Raw genomic sequence first — 23,480 nt, 5'->3', positions numbered from 1 at the left:
TCACAACTACATAGAATATTTTATAATAAAACGCCAAAAAATTCATCAGATCATTAGAAATGCAAGGCAGTTGCATAGCAAGGCCATTTACACCTTGCCAATACCCACCATTATGCTGTACTCCCTTCTCAAAAGGGCAAAGAAAGTCACTACTAGAGTAAATTTATGGATATCTATCCAATCATCCAGGTTTCATCTGAATTATAGATTGTAACTTTAACTTGAATGTGAAGTGTATTCTAGAAGTGTGATAGGAGTTGAGTAAAAGTGTGTCTCCCCAGAGCCATTTTTTATATGCTGGTGAAGGTTTAAATCCTTAGTTTTGATATAAATGAAAATATCTGACTTCTAAATATACAGGAGATCAAGGATGATTGGGTCCCAAATGACATGGAAGACAGGCATATATCACCTTGCAACAACCCATAATAACGCAACTAAATGGATAGCACTTCAAGGCTTTCCTTGTTGGACAGGGACTTTAAGCCAAGAATCTTCTTGTTAGGAACCTTTGGGACCTTTCCAGTTCCTCAATATGTATATAAAAGAACATTTCAAAAGGGATTATACTCAGTCATTGGTATAATTAGAACTGCATACAGATGGATAATAACTTCTTTTGTCCTAATACTAAAATATTTTAACACTGTGCCGCACTCAGGTAGTCAGTATGGGCAGACAAACTATTTCACATGAACGTACAATACAAAATATATAATTATAATAAAAAATAAAAATCAATTGTAAAAATACTGATGGCAACAACAAAGTATAACAAGATACCTTAGTTTGTGCATTGTACAGATATTACTGTGTGTCTTATTATTATATGGCACCCGTCCTTTGAGTTTATACATAACAATATCATACATACATACATTACATCACAATGTAATATATGTACCATGCACACACACTAATGTTTTGTTACATATCTAGCTAGTTATATCAATAAGAGAAACATGAATCAGACAGGGTAGTTCACTGTATATCTTGAGCATGCAGGCTACAAATTTTTTTTGTTCTTATATATTAGAACATTTGAGGCACATAATGGAAAGAAATACACCAAGTGGTGCCAAATATGTTTATGAAAAACATTCTAAAACAGATGAGGGATTTAAATATAGAGATGTTCAGGCTTAAAGCCACCAACAAAAGATCACTTCTTTATTCATACCCTTAGGTAATATTGCATTATTTTGTTTGTAAATGCTCCTTCCACCTTGACAAAATATTTTGTTTTCTTGTCTGTCTTTACTTGCCTTAACATTAAGCATGAATGTACATCTAAAATGCAGGTTTTATTTCTTTTTTTTTTTTTTTTTTTTTTTTACAAAAAATGTGTGGCAGTTGTGTTCAACGTATATCAGAGAGCAAAAGTCACAGTTGTCATGTGTGATGTAAGATAAAATCAGGCTTAGCTCACACAGTGTTGTTGAACTGTATCTTACTCTTTGAGTGTCACAGTGAATGAACAGCTGGCACCATCCGCAGAGCTTACTAGGTAAGTAAGCATATTTGCATGATTTTCTTCTAGATCATACACACACACACACACACACACACACACACACACACACACACACACACACACACACACACACACACACACACACAAACTTCCTACTTTATGCCTATGATCTTAGGTAACATACCAGAGCACCTAGAGTAATCCCATGCAAGCACAGAGAAGACATACAGAGTTCACACAGAAGGTACCTTACCTAATAATAATAAAAACATCTTACAAGGCAACAACTGCTACTCACTTTGTCACTGTGCTACCCCTGTGTTACATACAAGGTTAAATCCTCAAAACGTGAAGGAAACATCTATATCGATATGTATCCAGGTGTTTTAAAAGATACAAGCCAGAAATTCATTTTCCCACAGCAATATATGTAACTGAGATCATGTTGAATCTCAAGAACCCTTTCAGCTATGTGGGGGTGTGTGAAGCATACTCTCAGCTATACAGATTTTTGCAGAATCTCCAGATTTATGCCCCATATTGTTGGTCTGTTCCTCACAAAAACTGTTTTTTTTTTTTTTTAAATACTGAGATGATCTTAGGATTAAAGTCACTAAATATGACATGCATTGTAGTTTCAGTTTTCATACATTTCAGAAAATGCATACCAACACAAATCCTGCTATTCTAGCAACTTTCTAAGTTAATAAGAGCAATATTTAAAATGTGTCCCTCTCTTTGGGCCTTTGTCCCCCATTATGTCAGGCTTTGTCCAGATTTCTTGCACTAAGAGGTTGAGAGGCATCATGTGAAGCATTCATTGTATGAGAGAGATGACAGTACAGTGGGCATGAAAGGGATGTTTTTTTCTGTGGCTCAGACAATAGATGTCAAGGAGCCAAATTTAGATTTTTCAGTAACATCAATATAAGTATACAGACATAGCACAGAAACCTTATTAATGATTAAGTAACATTCTAGAACTACAACAGCAAACAGAATTACTTGAAGCAATTATCTTACAGGCCCAGTCAGGTCTCACTGTGAACATATCTGCTGTTGTAAAAATCTGTTGAAAGGTTGACTGAATCCTCAAATATCGTAGAAATGGATAAGAAAAAGATACTTGCTTAAAAATATAATGCAATCTGTTGTGCCAGCTTAGAGCAAATCTGTGCACAAGACATATGGTTTTATGACTTAATTATAGTAACTTCCCAAAGTTTATAATTTCATAAATGCTGAATGCTGATTAGGGAACCAATTAAGTCTGAGTGAAGCGATGCACTAACACATAATGGTAATGCCAGAAGCTATTAAAGCTCATTTGTTTCCACAAAGCTCTTATAAAGCTGGCTTTTATTTTTAAATAGAAAGTTGTATTTGTTTTTGACAGTTTTGATGTGGCTGATGAATGTTGTCTAAAATGTAAAAAGCTACAAAATACAAAAAAAAACTGCACAGTTAATTATACAGCATCACAATGTTCAAAGCAGCTGAAACAAATGGAAATTAATTGAAGTGAATAAGACAGCCAGTTTTGTCATGGGTAAAGCAGGTGTTGCTAATATTTAGAAGAGTATTGCTTAGTGTTTAGCATAATTTCTAGAAACAGTAATAGAAATATAGCACAGTACAATGAAAGACAGGCAAGGGTGCAAAATGTATGATGAGTATATCTTCAGTAGTACATCAATCTTTAAAATATATTAATTTGTTAATTAAAGAACCCATCCAAGAAAAGCAATTAATACAAATATTTTTCTCCTACTTTCATTTATATGAAATGGGAAAACATTCAGTAATGCTCTTTGTCCACCTGAGAGATTATCTATTGCATGGTAGGTAACAGTTATCTGATAGAGGCAGGAAAAAAAAAAAGAATGTGACACTAAAGATGGAGATCAACAGATAAAAAGGCAGCTATAGACAAAAGTGTGTGGTGTAGCTACATATAGTAAGAAAATGAAACTGTTTTCTGAAAAAGTAGTGACAGTGAGGCTTTTTCTGAGAATGGAACCCATACGCAATGGAGCTCTGCTTGATTTTAAACTTTCTGAAAAGAACACCTATTAAACAATGAAAACCTTTCTGAATTTCCATTCAAAACACAACCTTAAACAGTTTCTGAGTTTCATATAAAGAAAGAAACAAATCACAAACACATGCCTAATCTGTATAGTGTGTATGTCTGTGTATGTGCGTGCGTGTGTGCATATGTGTGTTTTCACATGTATGGCTTCTTCCTAAATAATCACATGTAATAACAAAACAAGGTTAAATACCTTTAAGCATGTTTTCTTACAGCAGGGACACAACATGTCTTAGCAAGTATCTCTTGAAATTCTCATTAGCTATCTTTTTTCTTGCTTTCCTTGGGCACAAACAAGGGTGAGTTTTCCTTGTGATGTTTTCCAGGTGCATACCTCTCAAGTATACTTCATTACGAGGAACGTTCCTCATTTTTAGTCATAAAAAGTATGTGTTCTGTCACACATACAGTGTTAAGATTTTTTAACTGATATCCATGTTAAATAACACTGAATCAGATTAATTCATCAAAATAACTTCTTTATAACACATTCCAACATAGTTTTATACTGCTATCCATGTTAAACAATACTGAATCAGATTAATGCATCAAAATAACTTCATTACAACACATTCCAACATCCTGAGAGCTTCATATGCCTAGTCATTAGTAAGCTGCTAACAAGTGTTCCACATTTTGCCCATTTATTCCCCATTATAAGAAGCAGTGTCTCACATTTTGAAGACTGCAGGTTGAGAGCCATACCCGGGTGTCTCTTTATTGTGTAGTTCTTCATCCCACACCAAGAAAACAACTCTGTTCTTACTGATTTCAGCTACCACATTTTATACTTCCCTGACTGGCTTCATTAGCCAACAAAACTGCAAGAAACGTATTTAACTAATGCGCAAGGATCCTGACTTTCTTACTGAAATAGCTCTATTTAAAGTTACATTTTGTTTTTAATTTATAGTTCATAGGTCAGGTTAACTGCATAGGATCCAGTTAGCCAATCAAAACACAGACCCCAGATTAGTGAAATAATAAACTGGGCCATCCTAGCATCAAGAGAATTTTCAAAAAAATGTTAAGGACTCACTTTGACATATATAAGGGCAATTTATTCCACTAAAAAAAACACAGGCCTACTCGATGGATTGTGTCCCTAGAGAGTTTATCTGTATTGTGGTGGAATGAGTCTGGTCTGCACTGTACTATGTATTTGAATGGCTGTAAGAAGTGTGTCCACCCTCTATACTTCACATTTCCATCATGCTGCCAATTTAAGCACATCAGGGGGCTTGGTATGTCACTGACATGATTTCTTGGCTAAGCAGATGCTATTTTAGTGAAGAGAGAGAACTGCATGATCACCAAGCATTCCCTCTCATGATTTATGCCCTACTTAACTTATGCTGACATACAGGGTGCTCCTTCTCATTAGAAGTACGTGATAGCGTTGCCTGAAGACCTGCCTTGGATATATTCATATACACTATAAAAGGTCTGCAAAAATCCAGACAAGCAAAAGCTGGCTCTGAAAGCAATATTTTTTTTAACTGCACTTCTAGTGTCCACTTTGTTTAAGTGGCATATTCCCTTTCATGAAATCTGAAATAGAGTATGCTACTGATGCAAAATGAGGTACAAACATTTAACAGTACCCAGATAACCACATGAATGCCCTCACCAGCTTTTCTCCCTTTGAACAGGTGAGTTTCTCACTGCTTCTTGTTCTTCTTAAAGAAGAAACAGAGTATAAACGACTATCAAAAGTTCTGTAATAAAGCTTTCATACTTAGCTCCAAGGAATATGAGCCCCACTGAAGCAGACGCAGCCTCCAATTTTACACGTGTTACAAAACAGACTAATAAAGTCTGGTGATAGCCTCGTAAAAGCAGGCATTTTCATTGATCAAAGTATAAACCACTCTATTACATGGACCTGATGAAATTCAGGTGAAAGTGTTTTCTTAAATATAGTTCTATAGTTCTAGCTCATAGTGTGTTGTCATGTTTTGTTTGTTAGAATTAAAAAATAAAAATTAAAACCTTTTAACTAAGAATGAGAGTCCACAGGCTGCTGAGCTGGTAAACCCTCACAGGTCTTTCAGGAATATTCAAATAATATAAAAACCTTTTAACTAAGAATGAGAGTCCACAGGCTGCTGAGCTGGTAAACCCTCACAGGTCTTTCAGGAATATTCAAATAATAAACTAACTTCTAAACTTTGGGATTGGCTCCTTGTTTTTCCATTTCCCAGATTTCCTCCAAACAGCTTCCATGGACCCTCCCACCATTGTCTATAACTGCTTTTAAATAACTGACCTGTTGAATGCAATTAGTTGGAACAAGAACACTCATCCATCAACCTACTTAAGTAAATAAACTAGTGGAAACTTCAACAAGATGTCTTTATTCCTCCCACAGGGATGGTATCAGAGAAACAGTCTTCGAGATCTGCTAACCAAAGTGATTTTTATCTGAACTAATCCTTTATACTGTGTTTCTTGTTAGTCCTGTTATCCTCTGGATCACAGGTGGGATACCACGCTTCACTCGAGCTCTCTGAATTACCTCTGTTTTCTGTTCACCCTTGGTACTCCCAAGGAGTTATCCACTCAAGAGAATCACTTTATGGAGACCACTAGCAATATGGAAATTGACAATTCAAGACTTAAAAACCTTCTGAAGACACTTACTTGGGTAAACATAACTCAGCACACTGAGCATGATGACCATGCAAATGGCTCACCAAGAGACAACAGCCAACATGAATCTACAGACAACTTTATCATCTTAAAGAAACAACTAAAAGGACTGAAAGGACTATACTGGGAAGAAATTTACCTAAAGAACAGTATCAAAAAAGACATGATTCCCAGAGAACTAAAGTTGATCAAGAAACCCATGTGGAACAATGTGGAGGAGGACTTAATCAGGGAATGGGACACAGTATTAAGGGATGCTAGTCTCAAGCTGATTGGAATTCTCCTTAGACTTAAAAAAAAAACAGCAGGATTTGACTAACAGCAGCATCCTAAAAAAAATACAAGGACAACCCTGACTCCATTTCTGGATTTGAAAACAGAATTGCTGACTTTGAAAACAAAGTTAAGCAGAAGAAATTGCAAAAAATCGACAGGGATGTAAGGGACAAGGAGGAACTACATAACCATTATTCTTCAACCAGGAAAAGATGATGCCCACCTAAACAGAATAGTGGGAAATGGCACTGGAAGTATGAAAACCTAACCTTCTCCCCAGGCATGATGGTGGAACACAAGGGAACATGGCCACACACATTGCTAACCAAAGGAATGTGAAAGAAGACAACAGGCAGGATTTTCACCAGGGTCACCAAGAACCTGGACCCAACTTAGGTGCACCCAGCACCAACACAAGGCAACAGGACATAAGGAAAACACCACAGAGGAAAAACACCCACCAACCAGAACCACCATACCCCAACAGGGAGGCACACAATGGAGCAGCCATTCACCCTGACTCAGAGGTCTCTACAGAGGCACCAACAACAGAGGAACAGGTCCTGGAAAAGAGCTAGGGAGCTGTGTGATTTGGAGAGAATGACACAACAAAAGAGACCCACCAGAACCAACAACAAAACAGGATGAAGATCTTGAACCACTCAACAAAACCACTGACAGCTGGAGAAAGAAATCTTAGATAAGGGTCTGACTTTTATACCTTTTAATAGAAGTAAGTTGGTGGAAACAGTAATGGATATTAAACTGTGTGTGTGAGGAAATTGAATCTCAAAGTATTTTTCATTGACAAAGATAGGGTGGAAGCAACACTGATAGAAATGACAATGGTAAGGCCCAATGACTTTTGCCCCCCTGTATACCCCACCCTGAATGCATATGAGAGCAAATGTGAGGCTGGCTTCTGCAGGGTCTCAGTAAACCACCTAGGAAGAAGTTATATAACATTAGCAAAGACGAATTGGCTGCTCTAAAAAATATGAGTAGAGATAAGACTCGCAGGATCATGAAGGTGGATAAAAAGGGAAGGCATCTTAGTCACAGCTACAGCTGTTTACAACTGCAAGATTGAGGCCATGGTTGACAATGACAGGCTTTACAGTAACTGTGATTTTAACACTGTGAATGCTATTTATAATACTTTAAGAGAGCATTTAAGAATGCCACATGATGATGATTTACTAGATGCCAAGCTTTTTGACTTTTTCGTCACCCCCACCCAAAAATACTAAGCTTCTTTGGGATCCCAAAACCCCATAAGAATATCTCTGATCCTCCCTACAGATCTGTAGTGGCAAGTGGTGGTTCCATAACTGAGGCAATATTTATTCACCTTGATGCCTTGAAAAAATCAAGTGACAGAGGCTAAAAATCTTTTTTTAGACCCACTGGATTTTCTTGGTAAAAGTAGAGATATTCCAGTTAGCAAATCCACTATCCGAGCCACATACAGTGTCTCCACATAGCTACTGCATTCAAGCTGTAATAGACGCATATGAAAAGGACAGGAATATATTACTAGGAGAGACAAAAGTTCTAGGAAGGGTTTTGGAACTAACCCTTAGGGAAAACTATTTCATGTTCAACAACAAGTTTTATTAGCAGACTACTGGAATGGGGGTTACCATGGTCCCAAGCCTGGCCAATGTGGCTTTGGGAAAATTGGAGGAGCAGGCAATATACCAAAGCCACTATTTTGCATCGATGAAATGCCATCTCTGTTTTATTGATGATATATTTTCATCTCAGAGGGGCATGACGCCACAGTGAATGACTTTTACAACTATATCAGTAATTCCACTAGTGTCCTGATATCTACAACCTGTCACAGCAAGACCTTGGTCAACGTTTTAGACATAACAATATCCAAGGACACTGAAAACAAATGCTTCTCCAACAACGTGTTTAGAAAACCAACCAGGGTTACTATACTGCTGCATAGTAATTGCAAGCATCCCCAGATCACAAAGAGAAATGTTATAAAATCTTAGGGGATGAGAATTATACATGTTTCCAAAGAGCGTAGAGATTTTATCACATATCTAATCAGCCTACATTAAGAATTCCTGGGCAGGAGGTACAACAATGTATTACTAAATTCCATCCTCAACCCCATCAGAACTTTAAAAGAGGTAGAGGATCACATTTTGAGGGACCTTCCTAGGAGACTCCTAGGGTTCAACAGAAACCAACACTGGGATCCACAGGACAAAATAAAAAAACATGGCACTCACTTTTACAGCAAATTTTAAAACAATCAGAAAGGTCACGACTAACAATTGAGTAATAATGGAAGACAAAAACAACTGGAAAAACTTATAGGACGTCATCCTTGTTTTGTTTTTAAGAGAGCCAGGAAAATTAGGGACTGGGTAGAGTGCAAATTCAGGCTGGAGGAGGACAACAGAGAAACTTAACCCTGTGGCCCCCCTCTTTGCACTTACTGCAAATACATGAGCAACAAGGACTACTTCTTTTGTCCAGTACTCAGAAGAAAAATCAACAGCACTTGTTGTGGTAATTGCAACACTGATTTTGTGATATACTGTGCACAATGTAATGGTTGCAGTTGTTTTTACATAGGGAAAACTGTGAACAAATTCAAAATCAATGTAGCACACCACCTGACTGACATAAGACTCCAGAAACTCAAAAAACAACTGGCGAACCACTGCCATGATTTTCCAGACCATGGAGCTTTCCACTTACACATTCTGGACAAGCTGACTATGGGTCCACTCAAAGGAGACAAAAATGTGATCCTTGAAAAAATGGAGTTAAGCTGGCAGATCAGGCTGGATGCCCACCACCACCCTAGTCTAAACTCAAGCATTTCCAATAAAAATGTGCTTGTACTCAGGAAACTAAACCATAAATCATACAGCTAAAACACCTAAACCAGGATGTGGACATAAACTATTAATTAACCCAGTTGTTGCTGTTAATATGAAAAAGTCAATCAAGTAATTACATTTGTAAATCACTGCATCTACATTAGCATGGTTTATATTGTGAACTAGTGACATGGAAAACAAGCCACATTATTATTGTTTTGTTTTGTGATATCTAGATATGTACAAGTCTAAAAAGTAACTGGCATGAATTTGAAAGTGTTTTAACCTCATTATGTACACAGGCTTAAACAGCAACTTTCAGTTATCTGAAATATGTGTTTTTTTCTACTACTGATTTGGGACTTAGGCTTTCCTTTTAGTGCTAAGAGTGAAAAAAGGTGGTCAAACTCTAGCATCCCAGTTTGATTGATAACCCACTCCCATACTGATTACTTCAGCCTCTTATATCATCTAACACCACCAAAGGCCCCATGGTACCACCCTCTCTCAGTAGAATGGTTAACTGCCCTTCCACCTGATCCCTCCCAATTTCCAGCCCTTTATCTAGTCAAGCACAGAGCTATCTAGCCCTCTTTTGCACTAACTTTACCACCTGCAACCCGAAGAGAGGAAGAATCTGAACAGAAGAGCCCCCAGTAACCCCTAGTCTCTGCAAGAAGCTTGATAGTGAAAACCCCAGAATGGAGTATCATAAAACCATGCTCTGAGACCAGTTGAATTCCACCTCTCACTGCAGCTACTCTACAGCAACCAGGTATAGATACTGTAGCCAATGGGCCTGTATTTAACAAAATTTTTATAACTAGCAGTGCAATAAAAATTTGTTGTTCCAGGACAGCATTCCACACTGCTATATTCTTTACACCATAGGCACAAGTTGCTTATACTCAAAGAAGGCCTGAGATTCTTATGTTTATTAACATTTTTTTGTATACTCTGCAGTTCACCATTTGGTAGTTTTTATTCCATGGGCACAGAAAGCCTACAGAAAAAGTTCTGAGGACTCAAACTTTACCTGCTTTTTCCTCCTACTTGTGCTCATCCATGAGCTCTGTAAAAAGGAGCACTGCAACTTGTTTTCCACTGTATTTTATTTATTTAGATGCATATATTATTCAAAAATAGGAATTAAATAAGTGACTAACTCCCCTGCATATAAAAAGGTCTGTCTTCATCAAGAGGAAGTAGAATGGAGACTGGTCACATTAATCATGCCTCTTATAAGCAGACACTGTAAACCTATTTTGCTATACAAGAGAATATTAGTATTTTGTTTATTGGCATTTGTTTACCAGGATAATCCACTGGGCCATTAACAGCCCATTTTCAGTGGAGGCTTGGGGAGAAAAGCTCCACAAAAAAACATGAACATAGAACAGGAATGAAATTAGTAAAGTTCCACAAAAACATATGCATAGACAAGCAATTGAACAATCGGTTGATATAGAAATAAAAACTGGATTTGTCAATTAGTTACAATTAATACAGACTTAAATAACAGAGTGAGATCAGATATATGTGAAAAGGAAACATTATATGAAGCTTCTGCCATAGAAATTGTTAGGTTATTCAAGACATTTTATACATAGTGGTTATTTAAAGAGGTAGAGAGGAACGTTTAGGTAAGTAAGTGTATGAATATAATAATAAATTCATGGAGTAGGGGTAGTCATGATTTAAAAGGTGGAGGCTTGGTGCAAGTGCAGTTTCAGATAAACAAGAGGTATGTTTGTAAAGAAGTTCTGAATGATGCAATGTTTTGATTAAATCTAATTGTCAATGGTAGGGCATTCCAGGCTCTGGCTACAGAACATGAGTATAGAAGCTGGCCAACAGGTAGGTTAGGCTTGTGTACCTGTAGAAGGTGATGATTTTTGGATATCTGAGACCTTTTGGGTAGATTGTTCATGAATAATGAAGTAAGGGCAGGACAATCTAAAGGTTTGTAAACTATTTTATGTGCAGTTGTTAATTGCAGGTAGGAGGGATAGTGTGGGAGTTCAAGCCAGTTGAGACAGTGGAAAGTTGTGCAGTGGTGGGTAGAATATTTAGCATTTGTAGCAAACCTAGTGACTTTTTTATACCACATTTCAAGTTTTGTTTTTAAGAGGATTGTATGTTAGTGAGTAATGGGGCACCATAAATGAGAGAGGGAAGTAGATACACGGTGGCAAGGGTTTGTAAGGGGAAGGGCTAAGAAAACGTTTGTGCCTATAAAGAATGCTTAGCTTTTGGTGTGCTTTGTTGACATTATGCTGAATGTGCAGGTCAAATTTTAGCTGTTCATCTATGATTACCCCCTGTAGTTTAGTGTAAGTAACAACTTCAATTATTGTTTTGATTTGAGAGAGTATGGTAAATTGGACCTTATTTAAAAGTTTTTTTTTTCTTGGGGGAAAATAAAATTAGCTTGTTTTTTATTGGATTAAGTAACAGATTGTTACTAAGCAAGGTGTCTCTAGAGGTAAAGGCCAGGTGAGTGATTTGTTGGAGATCAGATATGGAATCAGCAGAACAAATAATAGTTGAATCATCTGTGTATCATATTAGAGAGCCTTGACTGAATGAAGAGTGGAGATTATTAATAAAGATGCTAAATAAGAGGAGCCCTAATATAGAGCCTTGGGGAACACCAGTAGAGTCAAGAAGTTAGGAAGAGAGGGAGGTCTTCCATTTAACTGCCTGTTGTCTGTCCAACAGATAACTTGAAAAACAGTTAAGAGAAGAGGGGGAGAGGCCAATTTGAAAGAGATAATTTAAAAGTAGTGGGTGAAAGACTGTATCAAAAGCCATTGACAGTCAAGAAACAGGGAAAAGACAAATTTGCCTGAGTCTCTAGCTTTGTTAACTATACCCATAAAAGATATCAAAGCGGTAGTTGTACTGTGACCTGGTCTAAAACCATGTTGTGTAGGTGATAGAATTTGGTTATTAATGAAAATGTCCAGAGGGTGTACTTGTATACATTTCATAAGAAGCTTAGATATGGGAGAAAGAATGGCAATAGGACTGTAGTTAGAGATATCAGTGGAGTTGCCACCTTTGTGGAGGGGTAGAATAAATCCCTTTTTCCTAGATTTTTGGAACGTAGGATTCAAGGATGGATCTGCTGATACATATACTAATAGGGTAGGCTATGGCATCAGCAGCTAGTTTTAAATACTCTGTGAATAGATTATCAGCAGCATTAGAGCTAGTTTGAGTTTGAGGAGTAGTCTTTTTATAGTAATAGTTGGAATAGGTTTAAGAGTGAATGTGGGTGTTGGGTGGGTTATTATTTCAGAAGAATTGAAGGAGGATGAGGAAGAAGAAGATTGGGGGTAAGGAGGTGTTCTTAATGATGTAGCATAATTAGAAATATTTGAGATTGTGTCACAGTGAGGTTGAGGAAAGTTGGCTCTGGTATTTTGATATATTTGTTAATAAAATGAGAATTAAAGAGATTGTCTATTTGTGGATGACTTTTATCTGGAAATGGATATGGATTACTTTTAGTGCCTGGGTTTAGGCATAATGATATGGATATCCAGAATTTTTTTGGGGGGTTCTGTTTATGATTAAATTGAAGTCTTAGATAATAATTATTTTTTGCCTTTGGTTACTTGTTTTTTTTTTACTTGGTTGTAAAGCTGCCTGAATTTCAAAAGGTCAGGAGGATTTTTATTTTTAGCCACTGTTTCCAGATTTTGTCCCTATTTAGCATTAATTCTTTTGTTGGTTTAGTTACAGACGAAGCACATTTAGTTTTGATTCTTTTTATTCAAGGGGGTGTGAGACTGTTTAGAGTTTCTAGAAATAATGCATTAAAGTAGTCCACCGCATCATTTAGGGGAATAGTTTTTAGGATGTTCCAGTTCATATTTTCAGTAGATTGATGAATGTTTGAGGTTTGAACTTGGCCAGATTCTGTATTTGTTTATAATGGTGTTCCTTATGAAAGGAGTGAGATGTTCTATGAACAAAGGAGTGGAGAGGATTACTTAGTGCATTTGTGAGAGCACAGGCTGATGAGATTTTACAGTGATCAGTAACCAGTAGCCAGTCTAGGATGGAACCATCATTATTACCCCTATTGAATCTGGTAGGAGTGGTAATAAGTTGAGTGAATTTAAATAGGTTAACGTTTAAGAATGGGAACTTAGAGCAAAAGTTTAGCCAATTGAAACTGACATCACCCAGAATGAGAGTTTTGTTTTTAATTTCATTAGTGATCCAGGTTTCCAGAATAGGTATATTATTGCATATGCATAATTATTTAGATTTATTTATTTTTAGGAATGAGATGAGAATTTCAGCATTAATGAACTGTGGAATGGTATTTGAGTACAGGGCTATGCTGTAGGTACTAGAGAGAGGAGTGCAATACCACCTCCTTTCTTGTGAAGCTTATCTGACCTTATGGCATTGAAGCCTGGAGGAAGGAATTCAGAGTCTTTTACACTAGGTTTGTAACAGGTCTTGGTATCGGCAATATTGTGTGGTTGACTGTGGGATATCAGGCATGGAAGTCAGTAACTTTGTACTTTGGACGTTTAATGTAACTATGTTTAAGTACTTGTAGATGTTGGATAGAAAGGACAGGTTAGTTGAAGTAGGTCCTGCATTAGGATGAATATAACCTTAAAGGGGTATGCTTGAAAATCTGGCAGTGTAAAGGGGTGGTAGTTGTCATTTTCCTGATCTGCTGAGGTGAATGTCGTTTCAGAGAATATTGTGTTTTATTGGAAGAATTTTTAATTTGGGGAAAAGCAGTGAATTTATTTGAAAGAGGTTAGGAGATATATCTGGGTAGCTGTTTGAGTTTCATGGGAAGAAGGTAGTGACCGATGTAGTTTTAAAGGGAAAAGAGACAGAGTTGAGTGCTGTGAGCTTTAATAGTAGAAAGAGAAGCAGGGTAAAGATGAGAAAGAAGCAATAAATCTATAGTAGTTCGACGCATTATGGGAAAGATGGGAGAAAGTGACTCCAGTGAGAAATTAGGCAGAATAGGTATTGGGAAGTAAATTTTTAAATGCAGTGAAATATAGCGAAAAAAAAAGTATGGGGCATGTAATGAAAAAAGTAGTAAAGTGATGTAGAATGTAAAGTACACATATGCGTAGTTAGGGAGACTCTAGAAAGGAGAGGATGACTGATAAGAGATGAATCAGTACACTATGGGCAGATATTCAGTGCAGAGTAGGTTGGTAGTAGGGGAAAGGTTTTGTGTCAGATATAAGATATGTGTTGATTAAGTTAATGTGAAGATGTGGGTTGTGTCTAGAGAGTAGTAGTGAACGGGAGGGAAAGTAGGGAAGGTAGTATAAGAAAAAAAGGAAGTAAAATAGGAGAGTTTGGGTGGGGAGATAATTTACAAGAGAGAAATGTATCTATCTAGTAGTTGGTGGAGTTATGAGATAAAAGTTTAGGAGTATTGGGGAGGGTGCAAATTGGGGGTAGGGTAGGGGAGCCGAGTGAGCCCAAGCATAGCAAGAGTGAATGGGGCAGGCTGCACCTGGCTTGTGAATGCTGTGAGTGATGAAGAAAAACTATCAATCAGGTATTCTACATAGAATGTGTGTATGAGGATAAGCTATCAGAGGTGGCAGGGTGATAAATATAAAAGATTATATTATTTTGATATTCTAAAGTTTAGTGTAAAGTATAGGATCAAAAGATCAGAAGATACAGATATCCTGTGTCAAGTAAGGGCTACTATATGATAAATCATTTAATAAAAGCAAAGTGTTAACAACTGTGGTTACCTGATGAAGAGAGAAAAGTTACAAGGAAAAACAGAATAGAGAAAAAAGGGACTTAGCTTATATGTTATGCTAACCAACATGTCAAGAGTAGGAGTTTAGGCAAGACAACAAGGTTAAATGAGCAAAGAGATAAAAAAGGGAAAGCCACGCCTGCTAGCTTGTCTACTAATTGTTACTTTCAGTAAGGTACTGTGCTATTCCTTAGTAAATTGGATCATTCACAATTAACTTTTTGAAATAGAGCGCATACAATTCTTTATAGTCTTTATTTTCATGTTGTATTTCAGGAGGTAATGAGCCTAGTAAAAGTCAGTACAGCCTCTCATACCACATGTGATAGACTGGAAAAAGTTCTGTAATAACACTTTCATACTTGGCTTCAAGGAATATGAGCCCCACTGATGCAGACACAGCCTCTCATTTTACATGTGTTACAAAACAGACTAATAAAGTCTGGTGATATCATCATAAAAGCAGGCATTTTCAAGAATCAAAGTGTAAACCACTCTGTTACATGGGCCTGATGAAGTTCAAGCAGAAATGTTTTCTTAAGCATAGTTCAGTAGTTCTAGCCCATAGTGTGTGGCCATGTTTTGCTTGTTAGAAGTTAAAAATAAAAACAAAATCTTTTAACTAAAAATGAGGGTCCACAAGCTGCTGAGCTGGTAAACCATCATGGGTCTTTCAGGAATATTCAAATAATGGACTAATCTCTTAGCTCTGGGATTGGCTCCTTGTTTTTCCATCTCCCAGATATTCCTCCAGTCAGCTTCCATGGACCCTCCCTCCATTGTCTGTAACTGGCTTTGAATAACTGACCTGTTGAATGTAATGTATTAGAACAAGAACACTTGTCCGTCTACCTACTTAACTGAATAAACTACTGGAAACTTCAGCAAGGAGTCTTTATTCCTCCAAAAGGGAGAGTATCAGACAGAGGGACTCCTAGATCTGCTAGCTAAAGTGATTTTATCGGGACTAATACTTAGTCCTATCACTCTCTTGGTCAAAGGTGAGATACCAGACTTCACTCAAGCCCTCTGGATTACCTCTGTCTTCTTAAGCAAGATTGGCAATTCCATTGCCTGTTACATAGCCCAAATAGTTTACCTGTGTCATATACCTACCTTGATCTTTGAGGCACTAACAGTTAACTTGGCTTGTCTCATGGAATCTAGCACAGCCTATACTTTAGCTACATGGGAGTCCAAATCTTCAGTGTTTTATGGCGTTGTTTAGCTGAGTGGCAGCATACTTGACATTATGCTTGAGGGTTCTTTACATTTATCTCTGAAAAGTGTCAGGGTACCATGTAGTCTAAAGGTAGGATGACACACTGTAATGCATCCTTAGGGGTTGAAAATGCTGCCATTTCCTCTGGCCTCATCTGTTAGATGGATCTTCCACTATCCTTCAGTTAGGTTTAGAGTATTCAAAAATCATGCCTTCCACAACCATTCTTTTAGTTCATCACCTCAAGGTATTACATGGCTGTCAAATTTTGATTTGCTTTTCAGCTTCCTAGAATCATTACAGTATCTGTATTTTCCATCAGACTTTGAAACTAGTAAGAAGCTATTCCACTTGATTTTGACTACCCAATCTCTCCCACCTTAAGAGATTTTTATACTTCCTCTAGTATAGCCTATTTCTGTGACTCCAGTATTCTGTAAGATTAACAGTTTCTCCTGGAACAGTCTCAAAATGCTGTTTAATCGGGTTTGTTCTGCCAGGTAGTTCTGAAAAATGATTTTATTGTTTCTTATCAGAAACTTGTTTATTTCTTGCATCTTTGCTTTAATTATAGTGTGTCATCTATCTGCACTGTAAGTAGACAGGTCAGTTTTCATTCTTCACCATCCCTATCAGTTTCTGCCAATAAGCTAAGTAGACTTCATTGCACAATTTTAGAACACTGATATGGTACATCTGTTCTAGCCTTCTCTTACTGGTCTATCTAACTCTGAAGTTTACATTGTTTCATTTTTCTACTGTTTCAGAGGAACCTTGAAGCTTTGCTAAAAATGCATTTTCTGCAGAGGGGTCCAAAACTAAGACCAATTTTCCAGCTTTGAATTCCCTGGACCTTGCATTTCTATTACAATCCTTCTGTTGTATGGCCTGGGCTCTTCCCATTGTTCCCATGTGGACATCACCATCGTTAGTCTCTCTTGTAAGTTGGTATTCATTTCTAGGACTTTTTTAAATTGATTTTTCTCTTTTTCCTAAGTTTTTCTGGCAATATCTTGCAGTCTACAAGGGTGCCTGCTATATAATAACTCAAAAGGACTATATCTCTTGTGGCCCGTGGCACTTCTCTAATGGAAAATATGAGGAATGCTATAAACTGGTCCCAGTTCTACCATCTTCTTCAATAACGTTCCTCAGCATGGATTTTAATGTTTGTTTAAAATGCTTCAGTAACCCATATATCTAGAGATTATACACTAAGGTTCATATTTGTTTGACTGTAAAGCCTTGGTACAGTTAGTTCTTTATTCTGGATATTAATGGAGTCCCCTCATTACTATCTCCATAAGAATCCCTACTCTGGAAAATAATAATACTAACTCCGTGGCTGTAAACTTGGCATTAGCCATACACAGGGGAACAGCCTAAGAGTACTTAGTTGCATAGTCCAGAATAAATAAATGCATTGAAACCTATTGGTGGATTTTTACCAGAGGCCCAACAATATCCACAGCAATACTTTCAAATTATACTTCTATGACAGGCATTGAAATAAAAGGATTTTTCAATTCTGAAAACTATCTGTCTTCTAGCATTCAAGAAAGCCTGCACAGAATTTTTAAGTTGTTTTAATTATTCCTGGACAGTAAAATCTTGCTAAGATATATACTTTAGCCTTATCCATTCCTGGATGTCCTTCTTGTATATGACTATCTAAAAACATCACCACTACATTTCAAAAATGTTGGGAGTTCAAGATGGCCACTGTTCTGTGAGCACTGCTAGCACCTAGCTCTCTGAAATACCCTGGATTTAAATAAACCCAGAAGATAAATGAAAGTCAAAAACGCAAAAATATCTCTGAATATATACCTCAGAAAACAGTCAGCAACTAAAAGAGGAAGAAAAAGTGACAGATTTCTCTCTGAAACAGGATTAACTACGATTTCTGAAAAACAGCTTAAGCCATGTGGTGCTAAGGCCCTACATCTGAATACAAAGACTGGAAATAAATTCAAACAACAAGACGTCGAAAGAAGAAAATATTATGGAGACCATTACAACTAAGACCAAATTCTCAGTACTAGCTTCACCTGAAAAAGATACAACTACAAAAAGACAGAAGACAACTAAACAAACAGACAACTCTAAAACTGCAAATAAAATTAAGACTGACCAGCCAACTAATCTGGGAGACATAAAAACTGCCTTACTACCTATTCAGCAAGCAATAAAGGACTTATCCTTACAATTTCAAACCTTTGAACAGTAACTCAAAATCTATTTCCCTGGTGATGGAATCAAGGTGTCAAAACTCTATTTTAAAGTTAACATCAAAAACTTTTATTATAATTTGTTAAGCGCTTTCATCTAACAGTAACTAGATTTCCTCAGAACAAATGACTGCCTTTAGGCTTACAATATATATAGGGTGTGTAATTAAATAATTGTTTGATTAACCAATTTGATTTCACATCATTTAAAGTGCTAGTGCAATAAAAACCTTAGTGACAATGTTAATAATAGTATTAAAAGGTTTAAAATGCATGCTCTGATTTAAAAAATAATGACATATTGTATAAATAATTCATTACATTTCCACATACTTATTATTTGTACATTTTCTAATACTTATATAAACTAAACTAATATAAATACAATTACTAAAAAAATTAATGAATAAGTGCATATTAATGGTCACTATAGTACTCATTTCTAATAAAATCATGGACCTAATGGGGGGAACCCTTACACTTCCACTATGTGTGAAGCTTGATGTCAAGTGTAACTAATACAGTGAGGGTGATACCAGTTGGAGAAATGACTGGCACCTTATATAACATTTATCTTGCCCCTAGTTTGGGTTACTGAAATCACTATACTACATAATACAAAATAAAATGTAATAATGTGAAATGTATTAACTGCCAGTCTACCCATCATTGGCCAAGATAGGTTTTACTGATATGTGATCATTTAGTCCTGGTGGAGTGGATGCATTTAGTTTTATTTGCCATCTAGTCTCCAACTCCCCCAGTTTTTCCTAATGTTTCCTCCTCTGGGGTTTGCTATAGCTATATCTAGTATGGCAAAATAAAACATTTTGCAACTGGTGCTATCTTGCAAATGTCTCCACAGGGCATTTTTAGCGTCCTTCTTTTTTATACAGTAATAATGATCATATATCCTCTCCCTTAAACTCCTATCTGTTTTTCCAACGTAGTAACAATGACAATTGGCACACATAGCTAAGTAGACTAAATGGGTAGTTCTACAATTTCCTCTCCTGAAATGTATTTCTGTCTTCATAACATTTTCTAATTTTCTAGTACAGTCTTGATTTATATACTTACATTGATTACATGTGCCACACTTGGTGGTACCCCTCCTTTCTCTTCCATTGTTATCTATTTTTATTTTCCTTTCTAATTCCCCCTTTAAATTATTTCCGTTCCTAGATACAAACCGGGGGATGTCTCCTACTATTTCAGTAATATTTTTGTCTAACTTTAGGATGTTCCAATTCTCTTTCAAAATTCTTTTTATATCTGTGGTCCAGGGGGTATGCTGCAGGATACAGGCTCTGGTGTATTCAATGTCTGTCTCCCAGATGTCTCCTCGTGACTTTTGCATATTGGTCAGGGGCCCTTTCCCTAATAGGGGTACAAATTTGTTACCCCATTCATTTGATACATAACTAGTCACATCTTTCACCAGCCATTTGGGGTATCCTCTTTGTATAAACATGTCCCCAATAATTTCCAATTCCCTGACAAAGTCTTCGTACTCAGATGTCATCCTTGCAGCCCTAATGCACTGTCCCTTAATTATACTCCTTTTCTGTTTTATGGGATGAGAACTATTATATTCTAAGTAGCTATTACTAAACGTCTCCTTTCTGTATATTTTACTTTTGATACTTCCATTGTCTACAGTAATGAGAGTGTCCAGATAAGCTATTTCATTTGATTCCACATTATATGTAAATTTTAATTCATCACTAATCAAGTTTAGACTTGTCATAAATAGTTCTAATTCATTTCTACTGCCTTTCCAAATTAAAAAGATGTCATCCAAAAAACGGTAGTAACATGAAACTAACTGGTAATTGGTACTATTAAATATGTATTCCTCTTCCCAATCACTTAAATAAATGTTAGAAAAATGGGGCACGCTGCCCCATTGCTACTCCTTTTACTTGGATATAATATTCTCCTTCGAACATTATATAATTATGTTTCAGTACTAGTTCCATAAATTCTACCGTAAGCTGAATTTTGTCTCTTGAGAAAATGCCTGCTTTTTCCATAGATCTTTCTAACCTGAACAAACCGTCCTCTTGGGGAATACTTGAGAATAGGTCCACCACATCTACAGTCACTAGGAGGGCACCGGGTGTGATTACATCTTGCTTCAACCTTCCTAAGAAGTCCCAGGAATCTTTGATAACATGCTTATAGGACTTGTATAAGGGTTTTAACCACCCATCCACCACTTTTCCTAAATTGTATGTCTTAGCCTTATTACCAGAAATTATGGGTCTAAAAGGGGGGTCTATTATGTTTTTGTGGATTTTGGGAATACCCACCATAGTACTAATGACAGGGGAATCCACCTTTAAGTAGGCCCAGGAGGGACGAAATAAGAGGCATCCAGTCAGAAATGGCCATTATGAGGGGCGAGCTGACCAGGCTTATTGAACTTATAAGCCAACCGCTACCAAATAGTAAAACAAATGGGCTGATGACGTCATCAAGAGCGCCGAGTGCGACAGGCACTGGCAACTCCATTCCAAACGGACAGAGGAACGGAGATGAACGTGGTAGGTGTACCTCTTATGGATCCAGACCAGATGGCGACCGCAATGGATTAAATGCCAGGAAGGAAAATGGATCGGAGGCGGACTACTCGTTTTTCGGCGCAAAACCAAAAAGAATGCCGCCGAAAAAGACTTACACTATGGCCGGTAACGTATACCATGCAGGCATTGACTCAAATGTTAAAAACAGTAAAAAAGATGAGATGTACAAGGAACATTGCTATAAGGACATTATTGAATTTAATTTTGATTTTAAAGGGCTTGAACAACATAAAGCCCAGAATGGAGGGAGAAGTGACAATGTATTGAATTTTGAGAAGAATTTAAAAGAGTCAATGTATGAGTTTGGTAGCAAATTGAAAAAGTGTAAAAGCCTGCAACTGGAGAACAGTTATTTAATGAAATGCATTGACACTAGTGTAGTCCCTATGGGGCTTCGTTTTTTCAAATACCCTATGGGTATTGATTTAGATTTGGAAACAAAAAAGGAATGTATGAAAATGTTCGATGGGTTTGGGGTAACATTCATGAGATTTATTATACAGTGCAATGACAAAAAAATATGTTCACTAATTGATGAATTGGACAAATTGAATGAAGCTATTACAAATGATGTGTTGTATGAAGAATATGAGTACTGCATTAATTCTCAATGCAAATGGGTCCAGAGACAAATGGACATGCAGTTTCAAAGAAAATGTAAAAAGTACCAAAGGGACCTGGAACAATACACCAGGGAACAAGCATACAGATGGGATAAAAAAGATAGTAAAAAAGAAAAAAACTACTTTAAGAAATGGTATGGATAGAAAAGGAAGTACATACACTCATCATGACTATCAATACAGCGACAATAGGGGTAGAGGTAGATCTGACTACAAGAAAGATGAACATAATAAATATGAAAATAAACTTGATACTTTAGATAATTTTAGGGATGACAATGTTTTTTTAGAGTTAAAGCAAGGGAAGAATAGTGCATACAGAGAAACCTATCAAGGGGGAAAAAAGCAATTTCCATACCCACAATCGAGAAGGATGATAGGAGAGGGACACACAAGATAGGATCTGATATAAATAAAGACAGGATAGTTAAAATTAATGAAATTATTAGTGAATATAATCAGTTTTACATATACAATTATGCAGGAATAGATGTAAGGAAAGAACATTTTACCCTGCTAAGTAAAGGAATGAAATACGTACCAGTCAAAAAGTTTAGGGTAGAAGACTGTATTATAGATGTCAAAAAATATCTAAGAAAATTAAACTTAGCAGTACTTTTTGACAAGGACAAAAACAGTACGAAGAATAAGGGAATGTTCAAAAAGAAAAGCACCTATACACCCCCACTCAACAATGTGTTAGCAGTATATGAGAAAATGGTTATAGACGAAATATATAAATATAGTAATAAAATTAATCAAGGTAAAGTCAAATACAATTTGACTACCTTGGAGTCTACAGTTTTAAAAGAACTACAAGAGAATACCAAAGTAAGAGTTATGAAACCAGACAAAGGGGGAGGCATAGTACTATATGGGCAAGAGGAATACAAAAATAAAATTAATGAAATATTATTGAAGTCTGGAAAGTATGAAATTTCTTCTAGAAATGAAGTGAACATTGGATATAATAAAATCAATGTATATTTAGAAGATCTTTTGATAGAAGAAAGAATAAGTGGAGAGTTGTATGACTACTTAAAGGTGGATTCCCCTGTCATTAGTACTATGGTGGGTATTCCCAAAATCCACAAAAACATAATAGACCCCCCTTTTAGACCCATAATTTCTGGTAATAAGGCTAAGACATACAATTTAGGAAAAGTGGTGGACGGGTGGTTAAAACCCTTATACAAGTCCTATAAGCATGTTATCAAAGATTCCTGGGACTTCTTAGGAAGGTTGAAGCAAGATGTAATCACACCCGGTGCCCTCCTAGTGACTGTAGATGTGGTGGACCTATTCTCAAGTATTCCCCAAGAGGACGGTTTGTTCAGGTTAGAAAGATCTATGGAAAAAGCAGGCATTTTCTCAAGAGACAAAATTCAGCTTGCGGTAGAATTTATGAAACTAGTACTGAAACATAATTATATAATGTTCGAAGGAGAATATTATATTCAAGTAAAAGGAGTAGCAATGGGGGCAGCGTGTGCCCCCATTTTTTCTAACATTTATTTAAGTGATTGGGAAGAGGAATACATATTTAATAGTACCAATTACCAGTTAGTTTCATGTTACTACCATTTTTTGGATGACATCTTTTTAATTTGGAAAGGCAGTAGAAATGAATTAGAACTATTTATGACAAGTCTAAACTTGATTAGTGATGAATTAAAATTTACATATAATGTGGA

Source organism: Protopterus annectens, chromosome 5.part0 (assembly GCF_019279795.1).
Source record: "Protopterus annectens isolate FY-2018-M chromosome 5.part0, PAN1.0, whole genome shotgun sequence".
NCBI classification, from domain to species: Eukaryota; Metazoa; Chordata; order Ceratodontiformes; family Protopteridae; genus Protopterus; species Protopterus annectens.
The sequence above is the reverse complement of the archived record's forward strand: the minus strand, read 5'-3'. Positions refer to the sequence as shown.